A 16,401-nucleotide genomic window follows, 5' to 3' on the forward strand; every position below is an offset into this window, starting at 1 on the left:
AGGGGGGATAACCTCCATAGAGGAATGGGGCAAACAACTTAAGGAAATACAACAACAATACACCCAGGAGGTCGAAAGGTCAGAGCAAACACGGGAGGTGGACTCGTGACTCCTCAGGCTATGGGATGCGATGCGTGGACTAACAAAAAGGTGAAAGAAACAACGACTAAATAAGAAGCTAAAGAAGATAGCAGAGGTTACCAAGGAGGCAGAGGAATACGCAGCCCAGCTCACGCGACAAAGTTGGCAAAAGTTAAGCGACTCGCTGAATAGAACCCTCAGCACCGCAAAGACCTGGCGTATCCTCAAGGCTCTAATGGACCCAACCAAGACCAAGTCAGAAAGTAACTAGGCCATCCAAAAACTAATACAGCAATTTGAAGAGACAGGAGAAGAGCTACTGGAAAAAGTCCGTGTAAAGTGCTACGCGCAAGATAAACGCGAAGCGTACATGGAGAGATACCGAGGCGAAGAAAACCCCGACCTAAACAGACCCATCACCAGGGAGGAAGTTTTCAGAGCAGTTAAGGCCTCGAACCGGAACACAGCAGCAGGGGCGGACAAGATTAGTAATGCACTAATCCACAACCTAAGTGATGAGGCGGTCACACAGCTGACGAACCTCCTCAACCCACGTTGGGAAGTGGGGACACTGCCAGAGGAATGGAAAGATGCGTAGTTATGCTCCTCAAGCCAGGAAAAAAGCTTCTAGCAGAAAACCTACGATCGATATCACTCACTTTGTGCCTTGGCAAGTTGTACGAGCGAATCATGACAAGAAGGCTACAGCAATACATGGAAGATGAAGATCCGTATCCCCACAGTATGTCCGGCTTTCGCATCAAATTATCAACCCAGGACGTCCTAGTACAAATTAAAGGGGGGGTTCTAAGTAGCATCCCCTACAACGGAGAAAACATAATAATGGCTCTCGATGTCAAAGGAGCATTCGACAACGTCAGCCACGCGGCCATCCTCAAGGGACTGGACGACCTCAATAGCGGACGAAGGATCCACGGCTCCGTGACAGCGTGCCTATCAAACAGAACAGCCACGGTGGGGTTAGGAGACCTGCGGACAGACAAGTTCCACACGCCTAACAAAGGAACCCCGCAGGGATCCATGATCTCACCGATCCTTTTCAACATTGCAATGATTGGCATAGCCCGGAAGCTGGAAGAGACCGATGGCATACATCACGCCATTTATGCCGATGATATAACCGTCTGGACTAACCAAGGCTCGCTCAGCCAAAAAGAAGAACGACTACAAGCCACAGCAACATGCGTGGAAGAATGTGTTAAGGAAAGAGGCCTCGCCTGCTCGACGGAGAAGTCAGAGCTCCTGCGAGTCAGAAGAGGAAAACGCTCCGAAGAACAAATCAGCGCCACCCTAGAAGGACAAAAGATACCAGAAAAGGAAGCCGTCAGGATTCTGGGAATGTGGGTGCAGAGCAATCAACGCTGCACACACACCATAAACCTACTCAAGCAAGCGACGGCACAGGTGGCACGTATGATCGCCCGCATCTCGCAAAAAAGAAGCGGCATGAAGGAGGAAGATACAATCAAGTTGGTTAAGAGCCTCATAATCAGCCGGATTACGTACGCCTTCCCATATTACAACACAAACAAAGGCGAACGGGACCAGAGCGACGCCATCATAAGGAAAACATTCAAAACAGTGCTTCACCTGCCGGCCAACACCTCGACAAAGAAGCTGCTGGCCCTCGGACTCCGCAACACGTTCCAGGAGCTCAAAGAGGCACAATTAGGGTCGCAGCTACTCAGACTCCAGCAGACTACCTCGGGCAGAAAGCTCCTAAAAAACTGGGCACAAGGAAATTGAAAGGGAAGAACAAAGAACGGCAAACCTACCCGATGAGTATCACAGTACCATCAAAGTAGGGTCCCTGCCAAGAAACATGGACCCGAATTTACACACAGCCAGGCGGAACGCTGGAGCAAAATACGTAGAAAAATACCTAGCAATCAAGGCGAACATGGTATACACGGACGCCGTGGTATATCCTCGAAAACGAAGGGAAACAGAACAAAGAGTCGTCGCGGCAGTAATAGACTCAGGCTATAGGAAAATCCTTTGTGAATCGGCACGGGATTGTACGGCAACCGAGGGAGAGGAAATAGCTGTTACTCTAGCAGCTGTGGAAGGCTACCGCACAAATAGATCCCTTATAATTCTAACAGACTCCTAGGAAGCATGCTGAAACGATATTAACGGCAGAATCGGTCAAAAAGCGCTCCAAATCTTCCTCCGCGTTGGCCAATAGAATAAATGCATTAGACACACCGTCTTTTGGGTGCCGGGGCACACTGAGATTGAGGGCAACCAAAGGGTCAATAAGATTGCTCGCGAGCATACAAACCGAGTGGACCTAAGCAGAGATCCTGAGGACTTCATGACAGTGATCCCAACGTACTCTGACACACTAAATTACCATAGACGGACGAAGATCAGATATCCCCCGCCTCACAATACACTCACTCAACAACAGGCAGCTTACTGGTGAAAGCTGCAGACAGGTAATTTCGCAAATTTACATATACTATGCAAAATGTTCCCAAGTCAATACAGGGTCACTTGCCCGTGGTGTGGCGCAATACCCACAGTTTATCAGATCACATGGGAGTGCAATACGAATAAGGCATTCCACAAAATAGAAAATCCCAGTGCGGAGCAGTGGGAGAGCGTGCTCTCCAGCAGCGACCCTAGCCTCCAACGGAGGCTGGTGGATCATGCCCGACGAGCAGCCACGCTCAGTGGTGCCCTGGAATAGGGGCGCCAACCATGCAGGCCGGAGACCGTCATCAACCAATGAAAAATGAAGACATCCGGCCCGACCACTGAATTACTCTTTCTAGAGCAATAAAGTTTACTTCCTCCTCCTTCTCTGATGAGTACCCGTCTAGGAAGGACAACGATGAGATGCATACTTGCACATAGAGTTCATGCATTATAAGAGTTCACTGAGTACAAGAAACAGAGAATGCGCACATCCGTGTGCCCCTTCAACAACACTGACGGGTGGCTCATTGACTCTGAGCTTGACTCGAGACAGCTCTGTGGCTGCAGTGGATTGATGATTGTGCGTATAAGGCACGTTGACACTGCAAGATAGTGCAGGACCTAAGTAATGTGCAAGAGCCTATTTCGCATAAAAAGACGAATTCGCATGGTGGCCAGTACCGTAATGATGATGTGCGTATTGCATGCTTACGCTACAAGAAATATAAGGTATCCCTTATGCCAGTAAGAACTGGAAGAAAAGGTCGGAAACCATCATGAAGGGATGGACAGTAACTGGAATGGCTCCTTTCAGCTAATTTTTCAAGAAAATTATGTCGTACAGGGCATTTCACAAGTTTCGATGCATTTCGAGGTTTGCCAGTTTCAAGCTTGAAAGTATTGCGACCTGTCCTATAGTAAATCTTGAACAGACCTGGGCATTCAGGACCAGACTTTTTGAATTTGCGTAGTCGGACAAGATCTGGACAAAATTGCGGGCATTTTGTTGCGCCACGACGGCCCAAGTACGTTTAACATTTTGGCGCAGGGCCTAATTCCATTCAACGATTTCCTTTATAGGCTGCAAGCTATATTAAGTATCCTGATCCCAGACAAAAGATTGTCCTTGCTTTAGAGCTTTTCTAGGAGGCTCTGCCAATTCAGCGCACTGTGGGATCAGTTTAGCGTAGTATCGCGTGAGACCGAAAAATGAATGCAGCGACTTTTTGTCAGTTGGCTGCAGTGCATCAACCATTGACTCGACTTTGTTTTCCAGAGGCGAAATGCCGTTTGCACTGAACCTATGTCCAAGAAAGGTGAGCTCTGGGACACTATATATATACACGTCGCATTTAGCTCTATGCGAGCAGCTGAGGTTCTAGAAAGCACATTTTGCACATTTTTATGATGCTCAGCTTTTGTGCGGCTCCAAATAAAAACATTACTTAGGCAGCACAACGTACACGGACAATATTTTAATCCAGTTCATATTATCCGCTGAAAAGCGGAAGGCGCCGATGCCAATCCGAAATACACACTCTTAAAGCGAAAGTGACCGTCATGATTGATGAATGTAGTAAGCTCGCGGCTTTTCTCTGACAATAAAACCTGATGATCAGCGCACTGTAAGGCCAACTTACTGAAGCTAGTAGCATCAGCGAGTCGATGGAACAGTTTGTCAGCCCTAGGTAGGGAAAAGGCATCGATGACCATAGTCTTGCTGGACACTATATATACACTTCCCATTTAGCTCTATGCGAACAGCTGAGGTTCTAGAAAGCACATTTTGCACATTTTTATGATGCTCAGCTTTTGTGCGGCTCCAAATGAAAACATTACTTAGGCAGTACAACGTACAGCAAGGTGAGGCGCGGGCTGAAGTACTTTCGTGGAATTCTGGAACAGCCGATTGGCACGCTGTCTTTCTTCTTCGCTCAGCCTGCAATGTGAGGCTCGGGCTGCGGTCCTTTCGTGGAACCCTGGAACAGCCGGTTTACATGTTGTCTCGATGGCTGGATAAGTGCCGAGGGATGGTTGGTGATTTGACTCGTCTAGTTAACAGCGCTTATACATTCGTTGTCGTGGTTGCCTCCCATTCATCCTTTTCTCCGATTTCTAGGTAATGGCGGGATGAGCGCTTTTATTCGTTGTCCACGGAGCTGGTTAGGAGGTGCGGTGGTTTGACACGTGAAAAACGTTAACACCTTTGGTGGGCTTGAGACGTAACATACCTCTACTTTTCCGCATCGAGTAACTGTGGAATCCTAGTGCACCCTAAACATGTTGGCTGCTGTCGAAGGTCGAGCACCCTAAATATGTGGGCCGATTCACAAGATCAAATCAAGCTTTATTCCAACATTCGGGATGCTGAGGACCATATGCGATAAAGCTGCTACAAGGGCGCGACTAGGATCCCGACCCAGTTAGTACAAATGACAGGGAGAGGCAAATGCAGCGATGCAAAGATACATTTAACGCAACCAAAATAATCAACTCTGCATAATACATCAAACAGTAAGACCAGACATATCGTGAGTACCGACACAATAGAAACATAATTACAATGCATCGTGTCTAACATTAAAGGCAAGCGATGAATACACTATATCGAATTAAACGCAACATCAGCACTAAAGCTAGAATATATAAAACTACAAATGAGATGTGCCGAATCACGTGGTATAAACAGAAAGTGCAACATTAGTTTAACAATAGCGTAAGAAAAGGGGTTATGCGGCGTAAACAAAACAGTACGTCAAGCGTAAGTTCGACAACGTACAAAAAGCGATGAAGTGCCGGTATCTATATATTCAGATTATTAGTTGATTCAAGTGAAACGCCGAGAAAAATCACAGCATTTCTTTCCCCTAATTAGTTGCTGTCCCACGCCTAAACAAGACAAGTGCTATGTAAATGTCCTAATGCTTCATTCTTGCAACGGTGCTCATAAATTTATCACTTCTATGGCCAGCGTGGAATGACATGAGGAATGTTTGCAATCGCACGAACAGCCTTTTTCCGAAACAGACCACCTGTGTTAGCAGTATTCCCCTAGGAGGGAAGAGCCTCTGTTTCCCCACAGGTCATGTCACTTAACACTTGTAATAAAAAAACTAATAGTTACGCAATGCATCTGTATGGCAGAGAAGTCCTGTCGTCATAAGATGAGAGCTAGTCTCGCGGCCGGTTTCAAGTACTTGGTCCTATACTTATGTGCATGTAAAATCCTCAGGAATTTGAAACCCTCTTAACACGACTTGGAGCCACGCACTTGTCCGGATTAATGAAATAAAATATTCACTGCTATTGCACTCTGTGATGGTGGATTACCAGTGAAACGTGTATGTGGGGCCCTTTAACGAACTGTCCGTTGCCGTGCGGCAAACGGCGTATGCATATAAATGGAACGGCGAGGCACAATTAGTCGCTCCTGCACGATATTGAGCTTCGGAAGATGATGAGGCACCGGGGAGTATACTACTTTATTGGGTGGTGTATCGCGGGGTATACTACATTGTTGTCAAACGCGGCACGACAACTTTTACTAACCTATCTCGGTACGCAGAACGGGCATGCAGCTCACCGTACTCCGAGTGCTCACATTCCTTAACCGTAGCCAAGGCGATCGTGCGTTGATCGACGTCCTGCAGTACAGCAATGGATTCGAGGTCACTCGAAAATCACAAGCGCTCACACAACACGGGGCACACAAAATGTGTTCCTTACAAACTCCCTCTGAAACCTAGCCGTTGCTCCGGTGGAACGTTCCAAGTTTGTGGGATTGGGGCCACATGAACGTTTCGGGTATTCTTACGCTTCGCGGTCCTGGCGGGCAGCAGTCTTAAGGGACCACCTTTACGGGAGAGCGGCAAGCAAGGAAATGAGATACGCAAGCGCTTGGAATGCCGACAAAGCGAGGGCGGTGCGAACATAGGGCGCTATAACGTAAAACTATTTCTAACTTTTCTATTGCAATTCTGCAACCAGCCCACCGCGATTGGTCAAAAACTTTTTTGGACCACCCCCACTTCCCCTGTCTGTCACGCGACGCCACGAAAATCACGATAGCTCCCCATCTGAAATGACGTGTACACACTGATTATACATAATTTGACCGAACAAAACAAAAATAGTTATTTATGATTCGACACTTTTTTTATTAGCTCTCGGCCATTGGTCAAAAGTTTTCGGGCTGCACCCACTTCACCTGCCATCACGCGACATCACAAAACCGCAAAAACTTAGGCGTCAAAGTGACGCATACGCTTTAAAGATGGATTAATATGCCGAACAAAACTGAATTATTTACTAAACAGGCGCAGGCTGCCTCGTTCTGAAAGGAATAGAAGCTGGACTTTGCCGATCGCTCCGGCACTGGCTACTCGGCCCTGCCGGAGAGCATGAGTGCATTTGCGTGTAATAAAACCTTTTTGCGTGGCCGTGCAACGTTTTCCGGAACTTTCGGTACGTTTACGACTTCGTTCTGCCAATTCTTCTTTGCTGAGGCTCCATTTTAGCGTCATTCTTAAGCTTCCGTTGCATGCCGCCACAATTGTCGACGAGCCACTGCAAGCTAAGTAAGAGACAGACAGACAAAGAACTTTATTAATGGTCCTGAGGAACCGACGTTAGGGTACCTCCTTTTTCAGGGACTCCCCGTAGTGGTCGCGGGCCGCACCCACGTCGGGGTCGGAAGATCGTGGTCCTGCGCCCTGTCGCAGGCCCTCTGGACAGCCCGTAGTTGCTCTGAGAGGTCGCCGCTCTTAACGGCTGCCTCCCAGCCTCTTAGAGTGGTTAGCGATGAGCTGTGTAACGCAGGGCATTGCCAGGGCATATGGGATAAGGAGCAGCACGCCTCCCCACAGTCTGGACAGTGGGGTTCTACATTAGGCGCGAAGTGACTGAATCGGCCCCTGGAGGCAAATGACCCCGTTTGAATCATGCGAAACGCCGACGATTGCCGTCTATTAAGTTTAGGGTGTGGTAGCGGAAAGGCCCGCCGAGAGAGTTGATAATGTGCCAAGATTTCATGGAAGGTGAGAAGCGAATCCCTGTACAGTCCTAAGTCGCCGCCCGTGAGTCCACCTGAACCGCCGTGGTGTGTAAGACTTCGCGCACAGTCATGGGCCAACTCATTCGCGTTAGCAAACTCAGAGTGCACATTGGTTCCCATATGGGCCGGGAACCATTTGATGCTATGGAAACCAGCAGCCCCCTCGCTGCCGAGGCTGGCCGCCACCTGCTTTGAGATCGAGCCGGAGGCGAAAGCTCGGGCTGCAGATCTCGACTCTGTAAAGATATTGGCACGTAGAGGGTCCTTCAGTGCTATAGCTATAGCAACCTGCTCGGCTACTGTTGAAGAAACCTTCCGCACGGATTCTGAGTTAATGAGAGTGCCATTGGAGTCAACCGAAACTGCGGCATAGTGATCAGAGCACTCGTACTGGGCGGCGTCAACGAAACATGCCAGATTCGGAGTGGCAACAGCCGCTTTCAACAGGGAACGAGCCCTGGCTACCCGGCGCCCTGCATTGTATTGAGGGCGGACGTTACGTGGCATGGGATCTACCTTGAACGTATCTCGGACCATGGGTGATAGGGTCACGTTGCGCTCCGTGATTTCCTGGTGACCCCATCCAACGGACTCGAGGATGCGTCTCGCCGCTCGCGATGATGAGAGTCGTATTATTTGGGCCTCTCGTTGGGCCTCGATCCCCTCTGATAGGGTGTTGTGCATGCCTAGTTGCATGAGACGCGCGGTGCTGGTAGTGAGTGGTAAACCCAGCACGCGCTTGATGCTTTTGCGCAAGAAGGCGTCGATTTTAGCCTCATCCCCTTTAGACCAGCACAACGCGGAGGCTACATAGTTAACGTGGCTCATCAGAAGCGCGTGGTGGAGTCTGAGTAGATTGCTCTCGGTTAAACCCCCTCTGCAGTTCGAGACCCTGAGGATAAGCCGAAGCATATTCTCCGTCTTGGAAGTAATACGGGCTATAGTCTGTGAGTTGCCCCCGCAAGATTCCAGCGAGGACCCTGATGGTATCCACTCTGTTTATTTGTTCTCCGTCCCTTGCATAGAGGGCTATGGAAGCATGATCTAAGGGTGTGCAGCACCTAACCCCCCGTCGGGAGGGCCTATACAATAGAAGTTCGGACTTGGTTGGTGACAGACTCAGGCCCGTGTCTAGTAGGAAGTGTTCTGTGATGTCGAGCACCTCTTCAAGCGCACTCTCAACTGCAGCGTCAGACCCTCCCATACACCACACGGTAATATCATCCGCGTAGAGGGCGTGGCCCGTTCCTCTTACTGTGGCCAGTCTGTCCGAGAGGCCCTTCATGGCGATGTTAAACAGTAGGGGAGAGATGACCGCCCCATGCGTGGTGCCTCTCGCTCCCAATGTAAATTCCTTCGATTTGATTTGCCCTATTTTGACAGTGGCCTTGCGATCCCTGAGGAAGGAGCTAGCGTACGCATGGAATCGTTGCCTCAGGCCCAGATCCGAGATGGCGTCTAGTACGAACCGGTGCGAGATGTTATCAGAAGCCTTGGACAAGTCTAGAGCAAGGATGTCCTGAGTGTCTCTAGTGTCGACATCAATGATTTGCCTCTTTATAAGTAACATGACGTCCTGTGTGGAGAGTGCCGGCCGAAAGCCGACCATGTTGTGAGGGAATAACTCATTATTTTCTATATGCCTAGATATACGGTTGTGAATGACATGTTGGGCCACCTTACCCACGCAGGAAGTGAGCGAGATGGGCCGCATGTTCTCCGGCGCAAGAGGTTTGCCTGGTTTCGGGATGAGCACCACTGAGGCTGTCTTCCAGGAGTCGGGGACTAGGCCCGTTTCCCAAATTTTATTGACCTCCCCGGTGAGCAGCGCAACTGATTGTTGGTCCAAGTTTCGGAGGAGCTTATTGGAGATGCCATCCGGGCCCGGTGCTGAGCGACAGTTGAGCGTTTGCAGCACCTCCCAGATTTCGGATTCCGCGAAGGGGGCGTCGAGCTCCCCCACCGCTCTCCCGTGATAACAAGGATAATCCCCGTCACCGGAGTGGCCCATCGGAAGATACTTTTCGGCCAACTCTTGCAGGAGGACGTGTTCAAATACGCCCATTGCCTTTTGATTATGAACTATGCAATCAATGGCTAGTCTTTGATTGCTTTTGGTTTGCGAATCATCGAGTGAGTGTTTGAGCAGGCTCCATTTGCCCCCCGTTCTCATCTGCCCATCAACCTAGGAGCACACTTCATTCCACTGTTGTTTGGGCAGTTCGATGGAATGAGTTTCTATTGTACGATTGAGCTCCGCAATTTTCTTACGAAGCCGGCGGGGGAGGGTGGGCCGGGGAGGAGGCTGCGCCGCTGGGGAACTCCAGCGGCGCAGGGTGGAGTTTTTGGCTTTTATGTGGTGCGCAAGGCGCGCGTCCATACGATCTACCTTTACGTCGGTCTTAACCACCTTAGTCACAGCTTGTACGTCCTTCTGTAGTCTTGTGAACAGACTATCGAGATTATCGTAGTCGGTCTGGTCCGCCTTCCGTATTTTCCGGAAGGCATCCCAATCCGTCACTTTAAATTTCCTGGTAGGGGCTGTGCTAATCGTTAGGATAATCTCCACAATGAAGTGGTCGCTGCCCAGGTTCTTTTGTAAATCTCGCCATCCTGCTCCGGGGGCGTTCTTGACGAACGCCAGGTCCGGAGTGGTGTCTCGGACTACCGATGTACCGGTCTGCGTCGGGTATTTAGGATCCGTAATCAATTCCAGTGAGCAGTCAGCAACGGCATGGACAAGGAGATTGCCCTTGGTGGATTGGCGGGGGTATCCCCAGGCATCGTGGGGGGCATTGAAGTCACCCGCTATCACTACGGGGGCCCCCTTGCTCAGGGACACCGCCTTTGTCATGATCGTGGCGAATGCCTGCCGTTGATCCGACGGCGAGCTGTATATGTTTAAAAGGAAGACGCTGCTCTTAAGCCAATTGTTAGGGATAATTTCGACCACAATGATTTCCGCCCTAGTTTTGCCAAATGGTAATTTGTGTACTTGAAAGGAGCACTTCCGTGCGACCAAGGTTGCTAAACCCCGCTTTCCTTCCTCCCTTATCGATACAACCCGGTATCCCGGGAAGGTGGGCGCGTCATCGAGAGTTTCTTGTAAGAGAGTTACGTGCGGTTTGACCGCCTGTGCCGAACCGAATTGCTGCAGCGGAGCTTTGCGCCGTTGGAAGCTGGCACAGTTTTACTGCCACACAACCAAGTTATTGGGATTGACCACCATGGTGATTGCCTTGGATTGGCCATTCCACCGTCTTGTTGACGGAGACGGCGCTTGCGGGTAAAGACACCCGACGGGGCTCCCTCGAAGGCTGTCTAGCCGTAGCTAACGCGGCCTGTGCACTTTTCGGGGACGCCATCCTTTTAAGGAGGACAGTCACGCTTTCGGCGAGCTGCTGAATTGCGCGCTGCATGCTTATTAAGTCTTTATTATTGGACTCGGTCTCCATAGAGTCAGCGTCCCCATCTGGGGGTGCGGCTTTACGTTTACCCGAGCGCCTAAGGGGAGCACCTGTTGCTTCTCGACTTGCGAGGGGTACGACTTACGGAAAGACTCAAAATCGGCCCTGATCTGCTGCATTTCTGCTTTGAGTCGAGCGTTCTCTTGCATGAGTTGAGCGACTCTGGGATCAACTTTATACTCCGGCAATGCCGGCGTCTTCTGCTTCGACTTGACACGATCGCCCCAGGTTGGCGTTTCCTGGATCCGAACCCGGGAGTTAGAGCACCCTCGGGAACGAAAGCGCCCTCTGGAGAGACTGCGTTGTCGACCAGAGGGCGTGATGGAGCGCTCCCTCCTGGGGCTCCCGCCGCGCTGGAGCCACGTGGCCCGCTCTCCTTGGCCTGCTGTTGCTGCTGGTGCTTGTTCTTGGCGCGCTTACGGCGCCGTCGGCGTCTGCGTACCACGTATAGGACTTTAAAGCGCTACTTACACGTTTTGTCCGCCATAAGATGCGGTCCTCCGCAAAGGGCGCACTTCGGCGAACACTGGTGGCCATCGGGTGGTGAGCTTAGTCTGCAGCCCCGGCAATCCTCATTGGTGGGGTTGGGACAGACGTCCGCGCGATGTCCCAAGCCGCCACATGCGTAGCACACCTCGGTATGGCGTTTGTAGAGCGTGCACCGCAGAAGGCTGACGCCGCACATGACATAGTTAGGCACTTTCATGCCGTCGAAAAGGACGACCACTGTGGTGGTGTTGTTAATTCGTTTGACTTCCAGAGCCTTCGGGTTACGATGGTTGACGATCATGCTCTGGAGTTGGGCCTCACTGATGTCTGCGTCGACCCCTCGTATGACCCCTTTGCAGGTGTTGTCTGGGGCCGCTATGTATGCGGCCACTTTGTATAGTCCTTCGCTTATGCAGATTTGCTGGATTCCTGCATAAGCGGCGGCGTTCCTTCTCTCCGGGGTGGAGACAACGAGAACGCTTTGAGTGAAATTAGGGCAGATTATGTCGCCCTCAGTTTCTGTGGGGGCTAGTGCAGCCGCCATGGCCAAGGCTTGAGCCAGCTTGATTTGGCTTATCTTCTTGACGTCCAGCCCAACCCTTGGGCAGACAATAATTCGTATGTGCTCCCTAGGCAGTCTGAGGAGCCTGGACGAGGCTGCGAGACGTTGCAACACGCCTTGCGGGGCAGCCGTGTGGCAGCCACCCTTCGAGCCCACGTGGGTTTTCTTGCTCGTTGAAACTGGTGTTTCTTGCCGGGCTTTCTTGTTCTTGCCCAACGCTGTCGTCCAGCCTGGGCTGTTGGCTTCTTCGAAGGAGATTTCCTCTCCTACCACCATTTCTACTTCGGGCATAATGCCCCTCTTCGTCGGGTTAGGCCTAAGCCTGGCCGTGCCTAGGGTCGTCGCGGCGTGGTCTACACAAAAATTTCAACAGTTTCCGCGCAAAGGCCACTCACCGAAGGAATTCCTCAGAAGAAACCGTGTCGAATGGTGTGCATTTCCGCGGTAGGTGGTAGATAAAGCAGAGCGAAAATATTTACGAAAGCGGGAGCCGATCTTTCCACGTCCGCACTAGTCGGCGCCTTCTTCTTCTTCCTAAGTAAGAGAAAGACGACCAGTCGCAGACGCCAGCACCACCCTCTTCATCTGGTTATCGATATTCAGTGCAGTGGCTCGGCCCCATCGAATCCCTCTCCACTTGAGCATGCTCCTCGCCTCTTGTGAGCCAATTAAATAAGACAAGCCGCTCAGTGCAGGCAATCTTATTCGTTTTTCTAGCAAAAAAAAAAGTGTCCTATGAACAAGGGGAGCATTTGATTGGTTTTTTCAGACAACCCTACGGGTGACCGCCCGATGCTTGCCTCGACGGTTACGCAAATTTAACGTCAGGAGATTTGAATAAAAACATGCTGGAATAGTTTTATGTTATACGGCCCATAGACAAGGCCGACGCGGGTCAATGTGTAGTATCTGTTCTTATGAGCTTAACGTCTCATACGGGTTCTATTTCGGCATAATATATTGAACTTATGCACTTAATGCAACTTAATGCAAGTTGGCGATGGGCTTAAAGCCCGCCGCTTCACATCCGCCATAGGTCGACCTAGTATAGAACTGTCTTCGGGATCGGCCAAAGTATGGGGAGAAATTCTCGGTCTACACAGCTCGATAGACGCACGCAATTTTTCCCAGAACCTAGCAATATCCAGCTTCACTGCGAAAATTGCGGTAATGCTGCACGTTCATTCTCTCTCACACAGATTTAAAAAAAGTGCGGACCAAGTACGATATCAACGTTCTGTTTTCAGCTCCTAATGAAGTGGGTAATGTGTGAGCAGCTGTCCCAAAGAAAGAGAGAAGGAATAGGAAGGGAGACAGGCCGTAAAGTAATACATGAAGATAGTTTCGTCCCCCTGTAAGGTTGCTGTTGTCTACCAGATCCCGTTGTCTTGCATCCGTACGTACATAGACTAGACATGCCGATGCATTGATGTCAGGCCATAGGAGCACCAGAATTCTTTCGAAAAAAAATCTAATAATCTATTAAACGCAAGTGCTTCGTACGTAGGGAAAGTGAGAATGGTGACAACGTAGACATGACCTACGCGGGCCAATGTGTAGTATATATTTTATTTACTTTATTTACAGATACGGTCGGCCCTTGCACAGGGCTATTGCAGGAGGCGATTAGAAATGTGTAATAGTTAGTATTCTGGAAAACAATGACATCACATATTTTGCATTCAACTCTAACAAGTGAAGGGACAAATTAATGGCACAAATAACAAATAAGCAAATTGTTAGCAAAGAAATGCATCAAGTCACATATAGGTAAAAAACTATTAGCAGTGACAAATCAGTATGTTAGCTATGTGTTTTATGAATGAATCAGCTCATGATGATGAGACGGCTTCTTCAGACAGAGAATTCCATTCGCTGATAGCTCTTGGGAAGAAGCTACACTTAAAATAATCAGTACGAACGGCATGAGTACAAATAGACATTGAATGGCGGTACCTAGAGGTCTCGTTGCGAAGAATTTCAACATAGTCTGCATATTTTATATGAATAGGATAATGAATAATAAGATTTACATATGTCAACCTTTCCTCTTTAGTCCTATCCTGTAATTTAAGTTGTCCTGCAAGTACGCACAGCTGAGAAGGGAATTCGGACCGCCGGTCTTTATTGAATATAAATCTGACTGCTAGAAGCTTGATTTGCAGATTTGCATAACATTTGCAGATTCAGTTATTTGCCTAATTCGTGTTTTTCCGCTAAACATTTTGTTTCTTGTGTCGCAAATGGCAAATTACGCCCGAGACACCAGAGCGACTAGTTGACCGTAGAACACATATAAGCTATGTGATCGTTCCAGCGAAGATAGTTCCAGAAAATCAAGCCTAGGTATTTACGCTGCTCAACTCTTCTGAGTTCATAATTATCAATACATTAAGAGCAGTTTAAAGGAATTTTCTTTCGAGAGATTGTCATAACTGCGGTTTTGGTGGATTTAGCTCTATTTGTCATTCATTATACCATTTCCTTATCTTCTGCAAGCGTCCATTTAACTGTTTCTGGTCAGCTACTGTTTCTACTTTATTGTATATCACGCAGTCGTCGATGAAACGTCTACACTATTCGGGAGGTTCTTTATAAATCAAAGAAATTAAAGGGGGCCAAGAACACTACCCTGGGGTACGCCTAATAGGACAGATAAAACCCGCGATTTCCTCTCACTAATCTCAACATACTGCTCGCGAGAATGTAAGATGAGAGCGAATTTGTAATGATAGCATTATTATGGATTAACTCAATTTTTGTAGCAATTTTCGGTGAGACACTTTACCGAATGCCTTTGAGAAATTCATGAAAATCTTATATGTCTGTCAGCGAAAGTTAATGGTTTTCGAAAGAGGGTGCCCTAATTCGATTAGCTGAGATGTAGTAGACAAGCCTTGCCGAAAGGCATGTTGGTGATCGGATAATTAATTGTGCCCGTGATATAACCTATGACATGTTTCAAGATAACATGTTCAAGCAGGTTTGAGCAAGTATTAGTAATCGAGACGGGGCGATAATTTGGTAATTGTCTGGATTGCCGCTTTTCAGGATAGGAATCAATGAATTTTCAGGATAGGAATGTCTCGAATTAGCTTGCTTCCAAACCATTGCGAAAGAACGGCTATGAAGCAAAGACTGCAAAATAAATGTGAGATATTTTGAATTCCGTTCGGCATACCGTCTCCGAAACTAATTTGGGATGCCATCGGGTCCGGGGCTTTTCTTTAGGTCCAAACTTAGCAAGAGGTTGAGCACACTTTGTTCGCAAGTTTAGACGTCAGTAAGGGGTAGCCACACAGATTGAGACTCAATGCTTTGCCTAATACCATTATCTGCTGTGAACACAGAAGCAAAGTATCCGTTGAAACTCTCACCAGCTGGACTGTGCCGTTGACTTGCCGTTGAGCGAGTATTCGCCGATGGGTTTATATATCTGCGAAATTTGTCAGCTGCCTCTGTTAGAAATCTCCGGATAGTGATGCCAAAGAACATTTGTTTCGATGCTTTCACAAGTTGCTTGAGTTCATTCTCGAGATGTGTAATGTTGGATAGAAGCTGAGTGTTAGGATTATCCTTACAGTTCTTAGTACAGTTTTAGTTGCCTTTTTATGTGTATCATTTCTGTAATTGTCCAGAGACTTCTATTACTAGTTTTCTCAATAAGCCTAGGTATATATTGTTACGCGAACGAAGGAATAAGAGCTGTAAACTATTTACAAAGTGTATTTACAAAGGATAATGCAACGCTAGCCAGTTCAGCCGACAATACGAGAGTGAGAGAGCGTTCGTCGTCTTCGTCGGGGCACCCACGTGCATCGGCTACAAGAAACACCCAATATGCATGTATCATTATCCCCGGTGGCGGAAGCACCATCCCGGTGCGTCTAAATATGGATGATAACAGAAGAGTAATATGGTTTGAGGCGCACGACATGCACCACGTCAGTGGCCTTCGGGCCAGATGAGGCACTGGTGCTGACTTGGGCGATTTCGTACGTAACTGGAGTCAGGACACGCAGCACCCGATATGGGCCTGTGTACCGAGACAGGAGTTTATCTGACAGGCCAACGTGACGAGTAGGGGACCACAGGAGTACTAGAGATCCAGGCAAAAACTGGACGTTTCTGTGTTGGCGATCGTACAAACGCCGTTGCTTCTCTTGCGAGGTCAGGAGGCGAGCGCGGGCAATTTCGAATGCTTGGGCTACCCTGGTGATGGCGTCAAGTGCATATTCGCTGGTCTCTGCAAGCTTCGGTGGATAGAAAGGATGCGTCCAGTGGCAATGTGGGTTCTCGGCCGA

General features: G+C 48.9%; 1 long non-coding RNA gene and 1 pseudogene across 2 annotated transcripts in view; both read left to right on the plus strand.

The window, feature by feature from the left end:
• The window catches only part of LOC139049664 (uncharacterized), a 62,603-nt gene that overhangs the window by 23,236 nt on the left and 22,966 nt on the right, over window positions 1–16,401 (plus strand). The window contains exon 1 of one of the 2 annotated variants that reach the window (XR_011508482.1): window positions 3,804–3,842. The exons of the other annotated variant lie outside the window; for it this stretch is intronic. This is a non-coding gene — a long non-coding RNA (uncharacterized lncRNA). Of the gene's footprint in view, window positions 1–3,803; window positions 3,843–16,401 lie in introns of those variants that run through there. 2 annotated transcript variants of the gene reach the window in all.
• On the plus strand, window positions 12,964–13,176 carry LOC139050225 (U2 spliceosomal RNA; annotated as a pseudogene).

The sequence above is a fragment of the Dermacentor albipictus genome, chromosome 9, assembly GCF_038994185.2.
Source record: "Dermacentor albipictus isolate Rhodes 1998 colony chromosome 9, USDA_Dalb.pri_finalv2, whole genome shotgun sequence".
Classification (NCBI taxonomy): Eukaryota; Metazoa; Arthropoda; class Arachnida; order Ixodida; family Ixodidae; genus Dermacentor; species Dermacentor albipictus.